Source organism: Podarcis liolepis (assembly GCF_965112155.1).
Source record: "Podarcis liolepis genome assembly, chromosome: 3".
Lineage (NCBI taxonomy): Eukaryota > Metazoa > Chordata > Lepidosauria > Squamata > Lacertidae > Podarcis > Podarcis liolepis.
In genome coordinates, this window is record NC_139557.1 from 119,751,484 (window position 1) to 119,764,133 (window position 12,650).

At 46.3% G+C, this 12,650-nt stretch overlaps 1 protein-coding gene across 3 annotated transcripts in view; it reads right to left on the minus strand.

Moving 5' to 3' along the window:
* Window positions 1–12,650, minus strand: part of LOC310702697 (L-threonine 3-dehydrogenase, mitochondrial-like) — a 193,235-nt gene that overhangs the window by 17,825 nt on the left and 162,760 nt on the right. The window contains exon 1 of one of the 3 annotated variants that reach the window (XR_014523583.1): window positions 4,080–4,442. The exons of 1 other annotated variant lie outside the window; for it this stretch is intronic. The gene's annotated coding sequence lies outside the window, so the exon portion shown is untranslated. Of the gene's footprint in view, window positions 1–4,079; window positions 4,443–12,650 lie in introns of those variants that run through there. One more of the 3 variants, XM_083494699.1, reaches the window with a different exon arrangement.

A 12,650-nucleotide genomic window follows, 5' to 3' on the forward strand; every position in this document is an offset into this window, starting at 1 on the left:
AGAAGATTCCACCTAAACATTAGGAAGAACTTCCTGACAGTAAGAGCTGTTCGAGAGTGGAATTTGCTGCCAAGGAGTGTGGTGGAATCTCCTCCTTTGGAGGTCTTTAAGCAGAGGCTTGACAACCATATGTCAGGAGTGCTCTGATGGTGTTTCCTGCTTGGCAGGGGGTTGGACTCGATGGCCCTTGTGGTCTCTTCCAACTCTATGATTCTATGACATGCTCTGCAGGGAGCTGGCTTCAGGTAGTAGGCCTGTTGGCAGACCAACTCTGTGTTATAAAGATGTCTGCAAACATGACATGAAGCAGCATCAACCCTGCCGTGTGGGAATCCCTTGCAGACAACCGCAGTGCCTGGAGACAGACAGTCAGGTTGTGCATCCACGGCAGGGACCAGGAGAAGTGACCGCAGGGATGATTGCAGAGAGAAGAAACGCCATAGTGCATCTGCAGCAGCAGAACTGGACACCTTGATCTGCCCCAACTGCAACAAAACATGTCTCTCCCTTCCAACAGTTTGACTTCATCCCCATTGGTGCACTCTCCCATTGTCTCTTGGGACAGACAGTTGCCACCTCGCATTTCCATTAAAGGCATCAGCCTCCTACAGAACAACAGGATGCCACGTTGAATGCAATCCAGAGAAAGGTGGTTGTGCCCTCATTCTATTAAAATGAGCGTAACTTAAATTATTAGCTAGCAACTTGATAAAGTGGGATTTCAAGACAATTAACTACAGTATACACATTTTTAATTTTTTGCACATTTTAATGGCAAACTCTGGAATGTAAGAAGAAAACTCCCTCTCCTCTGCACCTGCACTCTAAATATTCTAATTGGGAAGATACAATTTGCCCTAGATTCTTAAGGCATATGTTTGCAGTTGGGGGGGGGGGGAGATGAGGAAAGTTGGTATTAGCATTATGCAACTCCCTCTGAAAACCAAAGTTTCACCAACATGAGGAGTGACCCTCGTGGCCTTGTTAAGTCATTGCCTCACCTCACCTTGAGGACACGAGATGAAAATTGTAAGGTATTGTGTAAACGGAATAGTATTACAGAAATAATCCTCTTTCTACACTGGGTGCCCAAATAGGCCAGGGGGAAATAAAGGTGGTTTCCTTTATTTCTTAAAAAAAAAAACATGAAGAGAAAAAGCAATAGCTTTCCCAAAATGCCCAAACAGACTACAGGCTACACATATACATTGCTCTCCTGTGATCATGCTGCCTCAGCAGCAGAAAGCACCAAAAAGCACCATGCAGGCAACCCTTATTGATCAAGTTTAGACTACTGTATAGGGAAAGAAGTTGACGCGGGTGGCGCTGTGGGTTAAACCACGGAGCCTAGGACTTGCCGATCAGAAGGTCAGCAGTTCGAATCCCCGTGACAGGGTGAGCTCCCGTTGCTCAGTCCCTGCTTCTGCCAACCTAGCAGTTCGAAAGCATGTCAAAGAAGTGCAAGTAGATAAATAGGTACCGCTCTGGCGGGAAGGTAAACGACGTTTCCATGCGCTGCTCTGGTTTGCCAGAAGCGGCTTAGTCATGCTGGCCACATGACTCGGAAGCTGTACGCCGGCTCCCTCGGCCAATAAAGCGAGATGAGCGCCACAACCCCAGAGTCGGTCACAACTGGACCTAATGGTCAGGGGTCCCTTTACCTTTACTGCTTGCCTGCCTTCAGCCTGGGGCAGTACAGGAGAAGAGTCCAGCTGAAGGGAATGTATGAGACCTGTGCCCAAGCCCCTGACTCCACTGAATTCTTAAAGCTCCATGGGCACTTACACACACACACACACACACACACACACACACACACACACAAACACACCAGCTTAAAAGGCTCTTGGAGGTGAGAAAAGCTTTTGGGTAAGCATGCCTTCAAATGTACTCCCACATCCCTGGACCAGTTCCCTCCCCAGCAAAGACAACACTAGATTTCCTGCAGCCTCATCTTTCAAGAGCTGGCTGCTATGGAGGAGGAGGAGAATGTGAGCAAGGAATAGTCCATGCACCCAGCTAGGAAGCCAGGACTCACAGCAGCAAGGGAAATAAATTAGCCAAAGGTTTCAAAGGGAGATGAGCTTCACACATCTTACTTTCTGCCCTTCACATCTGCAGCCAATATGTAAGACTTTTTCTCTGTACAAGCATACCAGCAATTTGACCACATGGGATGGTGCTACTTAGCTGCCCGTGTGCAGAGGTGGACCAGGTGGAACTCAGGATGGGGAGAGACAAAGTCAGGCATGATGCAGGTGGTGATAACAAAACATCTTGGCCGCCAGGTTATTGAGAAAAAGGAAGTGAACTTAAAACAGGTTACCCTTTGCCCTTTAAGCTACTCTCTGAGACCTTTTAACTTTTTGCACTAATTTAACAGCAATTTGGTGCACGGGTCAGTCATCATTAACTGCTGCTGTGTAGAGGCAGGCAAACAGATTCTACTCATCCCAAGAAGGTGTTTCAGGATAGAAAGGGAGAAGCTGAGCATGCTGCAAAACACCAGTGATGCACTGGGGTCTGTGGGGGTCACCTCAAATGTATCCAGTTGGTGTCTCCCCTTCTGGGACACCATTAGGGAACAAGGACTGTATAGCCCTGCAAAAGTGGCAGAAGGACTTTCAGTGACTGGTACAGGAGAGGGAGAGAGAGAAGCTAACCTGTCTGGGAGGGTCTATCATGGGGCAGGGAAAATAAGGGCTAGAGAAGTGCATGCACTTGCACAGCGTTTCTGCACTTTACAGTTATCTCGCTGTTGATTTGGTATGAATATTCTTCTAAGCCTCTGGCTTAAGCCTCACCCCCTACTGTAACAGAGCCTAAAGCCAGATTCACAACATACATTTAAAGCACATGAGTTCTGGGAACTTTAGTTTAAGGGTGCTGGGAACTGCAGCTCTGAGAGAGAAACTACAGTTCCCCAATATTCTTTGGGGGAAAATAATTGTTTTAAATGTTAATGGAACACGCATGCCTTCTGCCACCTCCAGCTCCCAAAATAATAAATTTTCAAGACTGAGCACCTCAGGGCAGGGACCCACACTTTTTTCCTCTGCTTTGTAAAGCACCAGGAATAAGAAGGATCGCAACATAAAGGGCTGGGAGTGCGATTCAGCAAGCAAGGTAGGTCTGCTTAAAAATAATAACCAAAATAAAGGGGCCTAGAAGATAAAATAAAATGCCACCTGGACACATACATCAGGGAAGAAAGGGGTTTGTTGTTGTTGTTTTTAAGGGAAGGCTAAGATTTTTCAAACAAAACAAAACAGCATAGATAATAAATTTAAATAAAATGCTATTTCAGTCCATTTGCTGCTGAGACAGAGATTGAGATGCTGAAAATCTTAGTCATTCCATTGGGAGGGAAAAACAAAGAGGAGTTTAATAAGATTATACCACAAAAAAGCCGGCCAAGAAAACAAAACCCCTTTGTTCTTTCCTTTTTGAAACTTACCACTTTATTCTGATCTTTGTTGTTAGCCACCCTAGAAATACTTTACAATTATTATTAATTTCATGTCTATACCACTTCTAATTAAAAACAAAACAAAACCCCAGCATCAAAGCAGTTTACAACCTACATTAAGGCACCTAATAAAATGTAATGAAACATTACAGAAGAAAGTCAAGTATAACGTATACATTCAAAATGCATTCTTGTTCTGTGTGTGCATGGTTTTTTTTAACAAAATACATAAATGTATCCAATAAATGCCCAGGAGACAGTAGAGGCTTGATGGTAAGCAGAGCAGCGGGTGGAAGAGATGAGGCTTTCCTCTGAGAATGTGAAGACCCTCTCCTAACTCCCCCACCCCAAAAAAACCCCTTAAAATTAATTGAGGTGGAGCCTCTGGGGGTCCCACCACGTCGATGGTTAAGAAAATAAGGTATTTTGAAAACTCGAGTATTCGGTTTTTGTTTTATTGTGTTCTCGTTTTTATTTTATTTTTCTGTTGCGAACCGCCATAACAATAAAATAAAATAAAATAAAATAAAATAAAATAAAATAAGGGGAGAGAAAGGAGGACAAAGGACGGTTCTGAGGAGAGGAAAAAAATACGCGCTCCCTCACTCACCTGCTTTCTTTCTTTTTATTTCCCCCCCCTCACACGCGACCAAATCCTTCCCGCTCCTCCGCCGCCGCCTCACGACCCACCTGACGCAACGGCTCCGGCACCTGCCCTTATATAGCCTAGCGCCGGCTCGCGGCGAACCGCCCTCCGGCTCCTGCCTCCTGATAGGCTGCTGTCGGGCCGCCGCCTCCCTCCCCCGCCGCGCCTCCCTCGACGTAGCGGAGGCAAAGCGGCCTCAGCCAATGAGGAGCGCCGGGACGGCAACTGCCGAGCCGCGCGGGGTTACTATGGAAACCGCTTGGTGGCGGCCTGGCAAGAGGCTGCGCTGCTTAAAGCGAAGGCCGGAGCGGGTGTGACGTCACCCCCGCACCTGCCGCGTCAGCGCCTTCTCATGACGTCATTTGTGAAGGTTTATAAAGACAGGAATACATGGAAAGGAAAGGGATGCTGCTCGGGTGGGGGGCAGACAAAGAGTAAAACGGGAAGCGGATCCACGTTTAGCATTTCTTAAAATGCAGAAGCTCAGCATTTAGGAAGGATACGCCCCTCCCCCACAAAGGGTCATCTAGTCGACCCCCTGCAATGATGGAAAAGTCCTGACAGATGGGAATCTCCTTCCTTGTAGCTTGAAGACATTGCTTCTGGTCCTACCCTCTGGAGCAGGAGTAAAACAAAAATTGCTCCATCCTGCATGAGGCAGCCCTTGCAATATTTGAAGATGGCTTTCATTATTCCTCCCAATTTCCTCTTTCCCAAACCCCAACTCCCTGAACCGTTCCTCATAAGGTTTGGTTTCCAGACCCTTGTGGTGAACTTTTGTGAACAGGTGAGGAGCTGGGGGCTGATGCTAGATCTGGGCCTACTTTTTGATGGGCAGATGGGGGAGTTTGCAAAGAACAGAAACCAAAAGGAACCCAGAAGAACAGGAATCCACAGTGCAGGCAACTTTCCCAGAAAGCATCCATTTCTTGGAAACAGGAACCTTGTGCAATTAGTTTTTTTCTAGTTGAAAGTTGAAAGAGAGGCATAGCAGTTTTAGCGTTGAAAGAGAAAGCAAAGAATCAGAGCTATCCTGTTTGTTTAGCTATTAGGATCTGCAATTGCTTCATCCAGCATCATGCTGGTATTTGATTGCCTCAAAAGAGACAGGAAATATCCAAGTACCCGTAATGTACAACTTGAGCAACAGGAAGAAAAAAAACCTGGATACAAGAACTTTCGTATTGTAAGCAAAACTTCTATCAGTGTTGAAATTTGAGCTCCTAACACTATGTTGGGCCCTTAAAGAAAGCTAAGATTTCAGGCATGGTAGTACAGGTCCAAGAGCATTTTGCTATGCATGGCTTTCTAAATATTCTTCCTGGTTAGCATACTCTGTTGCTTTGAAAAACGGTCTTGTATATTGTTACTGCACCAATTGCTGTATTTGCCAGAAAGATCCAGTTTATCAACTGCCAATAAGCAAGAACCAGATTTCACACAGATGAGGAAGATCTCTTGAGTAGGACCCCGACAGAGACACATGCCCGACTGGCATGTTCTCTCCCTCCTGGTCGTTCGTTCGGGAGCTTCAAAAGCTTTCCTCAGCCCAAACATCACAGCGACCGATGCCAACAGACACCGGCACACTTAGGGATCTGCAGAGTCTTCGTAGTTTGCGTAACAGACCTCAGCAACTCAGCATTTTGGTTAATCTACTTTATTTACATATAAACACACACGGAGCACTGCAACATGGCTCCCTCTCTCTCTAGCATCAGATAGCAAAGAGAAAAAAAACAAAGGACAACAGTCCCACTTCACGGAACACAGTAAGAGAAATATCCTGTCTCCGTCACTCCACTCTGTGGAGTCAAAACGTACACCGTCATGTGATAGACAACAATCCCATGACTGCAATTATGGAGCAGGAATTCTAACAGTTTCCACCTCAAGCTTGAAGATAATGATGAGTGCCAGGTGAGCTTCCCTGGACAGAGCATCCCACAGGAGCAGGGACACTACAGAAAAGGCCGGTTCTTGAGCTGCCACCCTCCATACCTCCTGTGGAATGGCAACATGAAGAAGGACCTCAGGTGACAATTGCAGGTTGGATCATATATGGAGAGTCAGTCAGAGGCATGGGGGGGGGGGCGTGTTACCATGGCAATTGCCCCAGGCACAGAATTTTTTAGGGGCATGCCTCTACAGTTGCTTCCTTAACAGGAGGCGATGTCCATCCCATGTACCTTACCTAAACAGGAGCTGGCAGAAGATGGGCCCTTGCATCTCTTGGCCATGCAGGGGAGGCAGGCAGGCGGTGGGGCTTTCTCACACATGTGCCCCACCACTGCTCCACAGCTCTGTCCAGCAGCAGCACTACATGGATGCTCCGGTTAAGGGGTGCAATAGGCAGCTTTTCTCAACCTTGGGTCCCCAGATGTTTTTGCAGCAGCTAGACTGGTGACTGGGAGAGGCCACCACGACCACATAACAGCGGTCTTGAAAGACCTACATTGGCTCCCAGGACGTTTCTGAGCACAATTCAAAGTGTTGGTGCTGACCTTGAAAGCCCTAAATAGCCTCGGCCCAGTATATCTGAGGGAGCGTCTCCACTCCCATCGTTCTACCCGGACACTGAGGTTCAGCACCGAGGGCCTTCTGGCAGTTCCCTCACTGCGAGAAGCCAAGTTACAGGGAACCTTCTCAGGCCTTCTCAGTAGTGGCATCCACCCTGTGGAATGCCCTCCCACCAGATGTCAAAGAGAAAAACAACTACCAGACTTTCAGAAGACATCTGAAGGCAGCCCTGTTTAGGGAAGCTTTTAATGTTTGATGCATTACTGTATTTTAATATTTTGTTGGAAGCCGCCCAGAGTGGCTGGGGAGGCCCGGCCAGATGAGCGGGGTATAAGTAATACATTATTATTATTATTATTATTATTATTTGGCCTACAACTCCCATGATTCCTAGCTAGCAGGACCAGTGGTCAGGGATGATGGGAGTTGTAGTCCAACAACATTTGGGGACCCAAGGTTGAGAAACACTGCCTTAAGGGATGCAATACTTGCCTTGCCCTGGCAGCCCACACTTCGCTACTGCAGGCGGTCCTCAGCGAATAAGGGTCCTGAGCCACATGGGGTGGTAGACGAGATGGGCTTTGGACCCATCCAGCAGCCTTCTCCTCCTATTCTTCCTACTCCTCTCAGATTAACATTTCTGTATTGTCCTATAGTTTAGACATCTTAGTGCAGGCATCTGCCCTCCAGATGTTTTGGGACTACAACTCCCATCCATCCCTGACCACTGGTCCTGTTAGCTGAGGCTGATGGGAATTGTAGTCCCTAAACATTTGGAGGGCCCAAGTTTGCCTATGCCTGTCTTAGTGCTTGTCTCATCATCACATTTTGTGGGGTGGGAGGTGAGCGCCCAAACAATAAAAGGTTAAAAGCAAATGGGAAGAAAGTAGCGTATTTTTCCAGATGTGACCACACACGCAAACACCCTACCTCATCCATCAGAAACGACACTAGCATAATACAGTACAAAAGACACACACACACACACACACACACACACACACACACACACACAAAAGGGAAACCAGTAGAGAGAGCCAGCGGCTTCTTATCTCAGCACATTTTCCTTTTGAGTTTTGCATCCAGGGATGGATACAATACTTCGCACTGATGCAGCAATTCAGAGTGCCGGGATGCTTCACAAACATTGTTGTAACCCGTACAGAGATCCTGTGACACAGAACAGTATGATTAACCCTCTATTGCAAAAGTGTGGAAACATGAGGGAGAGGCCAAATGTTAACTTATCGCACTGCATTCTAAGCAGACATCTGCAGGACTGAGCTGTTAAATACTTCCTAGAAAAGTAGTATTTTCCAGCACTTTGAAGACTATAGCAGAATCTGTATTAATAATAAAATAGGAGATTTATTGTGGCAAGAGGCTTTTGGAGACGAATGTGTCCTTAGAAGCATGAGGCATCACCCTCATCTAACAGAGGGCGAGGTCTTGGCAGAGCTGTCACTCAATTAAAGAAATCTTAAATGAATCTGATTAGTTGAAACTGATTAACAAGTGCAGTCCTGACCATGTCTGCTCACAATTAAATCCCAGAGTTTGGTATTTAGCCTACTCTTGGGAAAGCGGGGCTAGGAATGCAACCTAATTATGCATGTATGCATGCAGATTACAGAAATATCTGTTGATACAAGATTTCTGCTTTTATCACACTGTTTTATGTTTGTACTTTTGTAGGATGCTTTGATATTTTAAATATGCAGCAGTTTAGAAATGCTTTGCGTATATAGTAAGATCGGGGGCAGAAAGCACTGTGCATCATGGCAGGTGTGATCTTAAAAGACCGAACACTGAGATTATCTGCAAGAGCGCCTCTGGTCATTTTCCAAGTTGGTGAGGCTCATTTCACAACAAGGAACAAAGCCTTTGGTGTCATCAGGCAAGTCTTGTAGAACTCTCTGCCACTGGTGCTTCAACAGGCACCATCAGCCAGGCCTATATATGTAATTAAGAATACAGTCATACCTCGGGTTACAGACGCTTCAGGTTGTGTGTTTTGGGGTTGCGCACTGCGCCGAACCCGGAAGTACGGGAACGGGTTACTTCCGGGTTTCAGTGCTCGCGCATGAGCAGAAGTGCTAAGTCATGCTTTGCTCATGCGCAGAAGTGCCGAATCGCGCGTGCACAGACAGGGTGCTGCGGGTTGCGAACGATGCGGGTTGTGAACATGCCTTCCGCATGGATCACGTTTGCAACCCGAGCGTCCACTGTACCATATTACACACACACACACATACAGTGTTACCTCGGGTTAAGTACTTAATTCGTTCCGGAGGTCCGTTCTTAACCTGAAACTGTTCTTAACCTGAAGCACCACTTTACCTAATGGGGCTTCCCGCTGCTGCCGCGCCGCCGGAGCACGACGCCTGAAGCAAAGTTCTTAACCTGACGTACTATTTCTGGGTTAGCGGAGTCTGTAACCTGAAGCGTATGTAACCTGAAGCGTATGTAACCCGAGGTACCACTGTATATATATATACACACACAGGTATAGCCTGCTTTTCACTGCTAAAAGCAATTTCAATCACTAGAAGATATCAACTTTAGTCTCTATGTGTGTGAGAGAAAGAGGGAGATCCCAGATGACTCCCAAATTGTATTATTTGGGTACAGTATATCAAAGAAAGATCAGGAAAGGGCAATTCATTTACTTACAGTAGGCAGTTCAAATGGCCATAGCATAGACATGAATAAAGCTTCATCCAAAGAATTATGGGAACTGTCAAGAGTGCTGAGAGTTCTTAAGAGAACCCTATTCCCTTCAGAGAGCTACAATTTCCAGTGTTGTGAAGAGGGATTGAATGTTGAACGATGCTTGGGAATTATAGCTCGGTGAGGGGAATTTAGGGGTCCTCCTATCAACTCTCCGCACTCTTAACACACCATGACTCCCAGAATTCTTTGGGGGAAGCCATGACTGTTTAAATTGGCATTAAAATACTATAAATATATGGTGCTGATGCGGCCTAACACTGCTACCACCCTGGGAAGTTGCTGCAAATGAGTAATAAATAAAAGCCTTTGCAAATGAAGCCTTAACAAGCTCTGAGGTTCTCACACACCCTATGGGAAGATGTTGGGCGTTGCCACCTTCTTCACCCAAAAAGGGCAATGCAAACTAGATTTGTCCGATAAGAGATGCTCCTGCAATTCAAGGCGGTGCAAGAGTTCACATGTCCCGATTTTCCCTTCAAGGGGAGGAAGTAATGACTTGCATTGGCTAGGAGGAAAAGCAAGTCTGAGAGCCAGAAGCAAAAACAGGAATTATCTTAACGAGCCTTTTGAACTAGACAAAAGGAAACATTGCAGAATCGTTCCAGAAGGCAGTCGCTTTTCGCCTTCCCTAGGCTTGCTGCTATTTTTCTCTCCTTGTTTTAGGGGAGGAATTAAAAACCTTTTCACAGAGCTAATTAATTCTCCTCTCTACCCATTTTTATTTCAGACCTGCCTGGAACTGACTTTGCACGGGCAACAAAACAGTAGAGGATATACAATTCTGTGCCAAGTAGTATTTTCCAAATTCCATAGACCTAATGGTTTGTTGATGAGATGGCAGAATAGCAGTGTTCTGGACGCAGAGAATACTGGTCCTACGATAGATTGAACACAACTCCCTCTTACACACAGAAATATGGAAGATATGTGTTACAAAGGCACACTTTTCCAGACTACAGTGGATGCTCGGGTTGCGAACATGATCCATGCGGTAAGCATGTTCGCAACCCACAGCGCCACTTGTGCGCATGCATGGGTTGCAATTCGGCGCTTCTGCACATGTGCAAAGCGCCAAACCCCAGAAGTAACCCATTCTGGTACTTCCGGGTTCGGCGCAGTGCACAACCCGAAATTGCGCCACCTGAAGTGTCTGTAACCCGAGGTATGACTGTACCTTAAAACCTGCTCTCATCGCTAACCATTGAATATCAAAATAAAAAATTCCTTCCAGTAGCACCTTAAAGACCAACACAGTGTGTATCTGAAGAAGTGTGCATGCACACGAAAGCTCATACCAAGAACTAACTTAGTTGGTCTTTAAGGTGCTACTGGAAGGAATTTTTTTTACATTGAATATCATTTCCCCCTCCCCACCAAATGCAGAAAATGTTCACAGCTCAGGGGAGGGCCATAGCCCAGTGGCAGATCATCCACTTCCCATGCAAAAAACTCCTAGGCTCAGTCCTAGGCATCTCCAGGCAAGGTTGGGAAAGACCCCTGCCCAAATCCCAGAGAGCAGGTCTGTGTAGACAATACTAATATCGGTGGGCCAGTGGTATGACTTGGTAGGAGGCTGCTTCCTATGTTCCAGACACAGGCTTGGGTTCTCATAAAGACAAGGGCTGATGGCGGCATAGCTGTCAACCTTCCCTTTTTTGCGGGAAATTCCCTTATTCCAACCAGTGGCATAGCGTGGGGGGTGCAGGGGGGGCCGGCCGCACCGGGCGCAACATCTGGGGGTTAGGGTTAGGGGGCGCAAGTCCACGGGTTAGGGGGCGCAAATCCATGGGTTAGGGGGCGCAAATTACTTGCCTTGCCCCGGGTGCTGACAACCCACGCTACGCCACTGATTCCAACGCCGTTTCCCGCTGCTATCCCGGATTGTTAGATATTCCGTAGACTGTCCGCAGGACAGGTGAGGCTGCTGATCTCTTATTTTCAAGGGTGCTGACCCTTATTTTCAAATCTGAAAGTTGACAGCTGTGGGTGGTGGGCGGGTGTGGGCGACTCCCTGGTCCTGAATGGGGTAACTGTGGCCCTGAAGGACCAGGTGCACAGCCTGGGAGTCATTTTGGACTCACAGCTGTCCATGGAGGTGCAGGTCAATTCTGTGTCCAGGGCAGCTGTCTACCAGCTCCATCTGGTACGCAGGCTGAGACCCTGTCTGTCAGAGGACTGTCTCGCCAGAGTGGTGCATGCTCTAGTTATCTCCCGCTTGAACTACTACAATGTGCTCTATGTGGGGCTACCTTTGAAGGTGACCTGGAAACTATAACTAATCCATAATGTGGCAGCCAGACTGGTGACTGGGAGTGGCTGCCAAGACCATATAACGTTGGTCCTGAAAGACCTACATTGGCTCCCAGTATGTTTCCGAGCACAATTCAAAGTGTTGGTGTTGACCTTTAAAGCCCTTAATGGCCTTTGGCCCAGTATACCTGAAGGAGCCTCTCCACCCACATTGTTCAACCCGGACACTGAGGTCCCATGCCGAGGGCCTTCTGGCGGTTCCCTCACTGCGAGGGATATATATATATATATAATGTATTATTATTAAATTTTGTTTTATGATTTCAAATAAACATTTTACATACATATCAGTGACTCTCCTTCTTCTCTTTCCATGGTTCATTTTGCATCTCTTCCATCCCCACATATTTTACAAAAACTATTCCAATTGGTTTGCCGTTATTACATCCATTAAAGATTACTTACACTGTTGAATTTGTCTTAATGTTGCCAGCATTTTGAGCTGTACACAGCTATTTTCCATATATTCAATAAACGTTTTCCAATCTTCTTTAAACATATGTTCTTCTTGCTCTCTTATTCTATATGTTAAGTCTGCAAGTTGTGGATATTCTGTCAATTTAAGTTGCCAATCTTCTTTAGTTGGGACCTCACTCACTTTCCATTTCTGGGCTAACAAAATGCAGGCCGCAGTTGTTGCATACCTAAATAAATAACCTTTTCTGACACCTGGGGATTTCAGTCCAGGTTACCCCCAACAGAAAGGACTCTAGGTTTTCTGAGAAAGTAATTTTAAACATTTTTTTTTCAATTCAATATGAATCATTTCCCAATACTATTTTATCTTTTTACATGACCTACCTTACTGACCTAGTCAGTTGTCACTTTTGAAGTGGGAGTCAGTAGGTCTACCAACTTCTTTATTTGCACAGACAAATTCTCTTTTGGGGATGGGGGAAGAAAGTTCAGCTTGAAACCAAGCCAGTATCATAAAGGAATGCCGCTGCAATTTCCCGACACAGATGCTTTGGG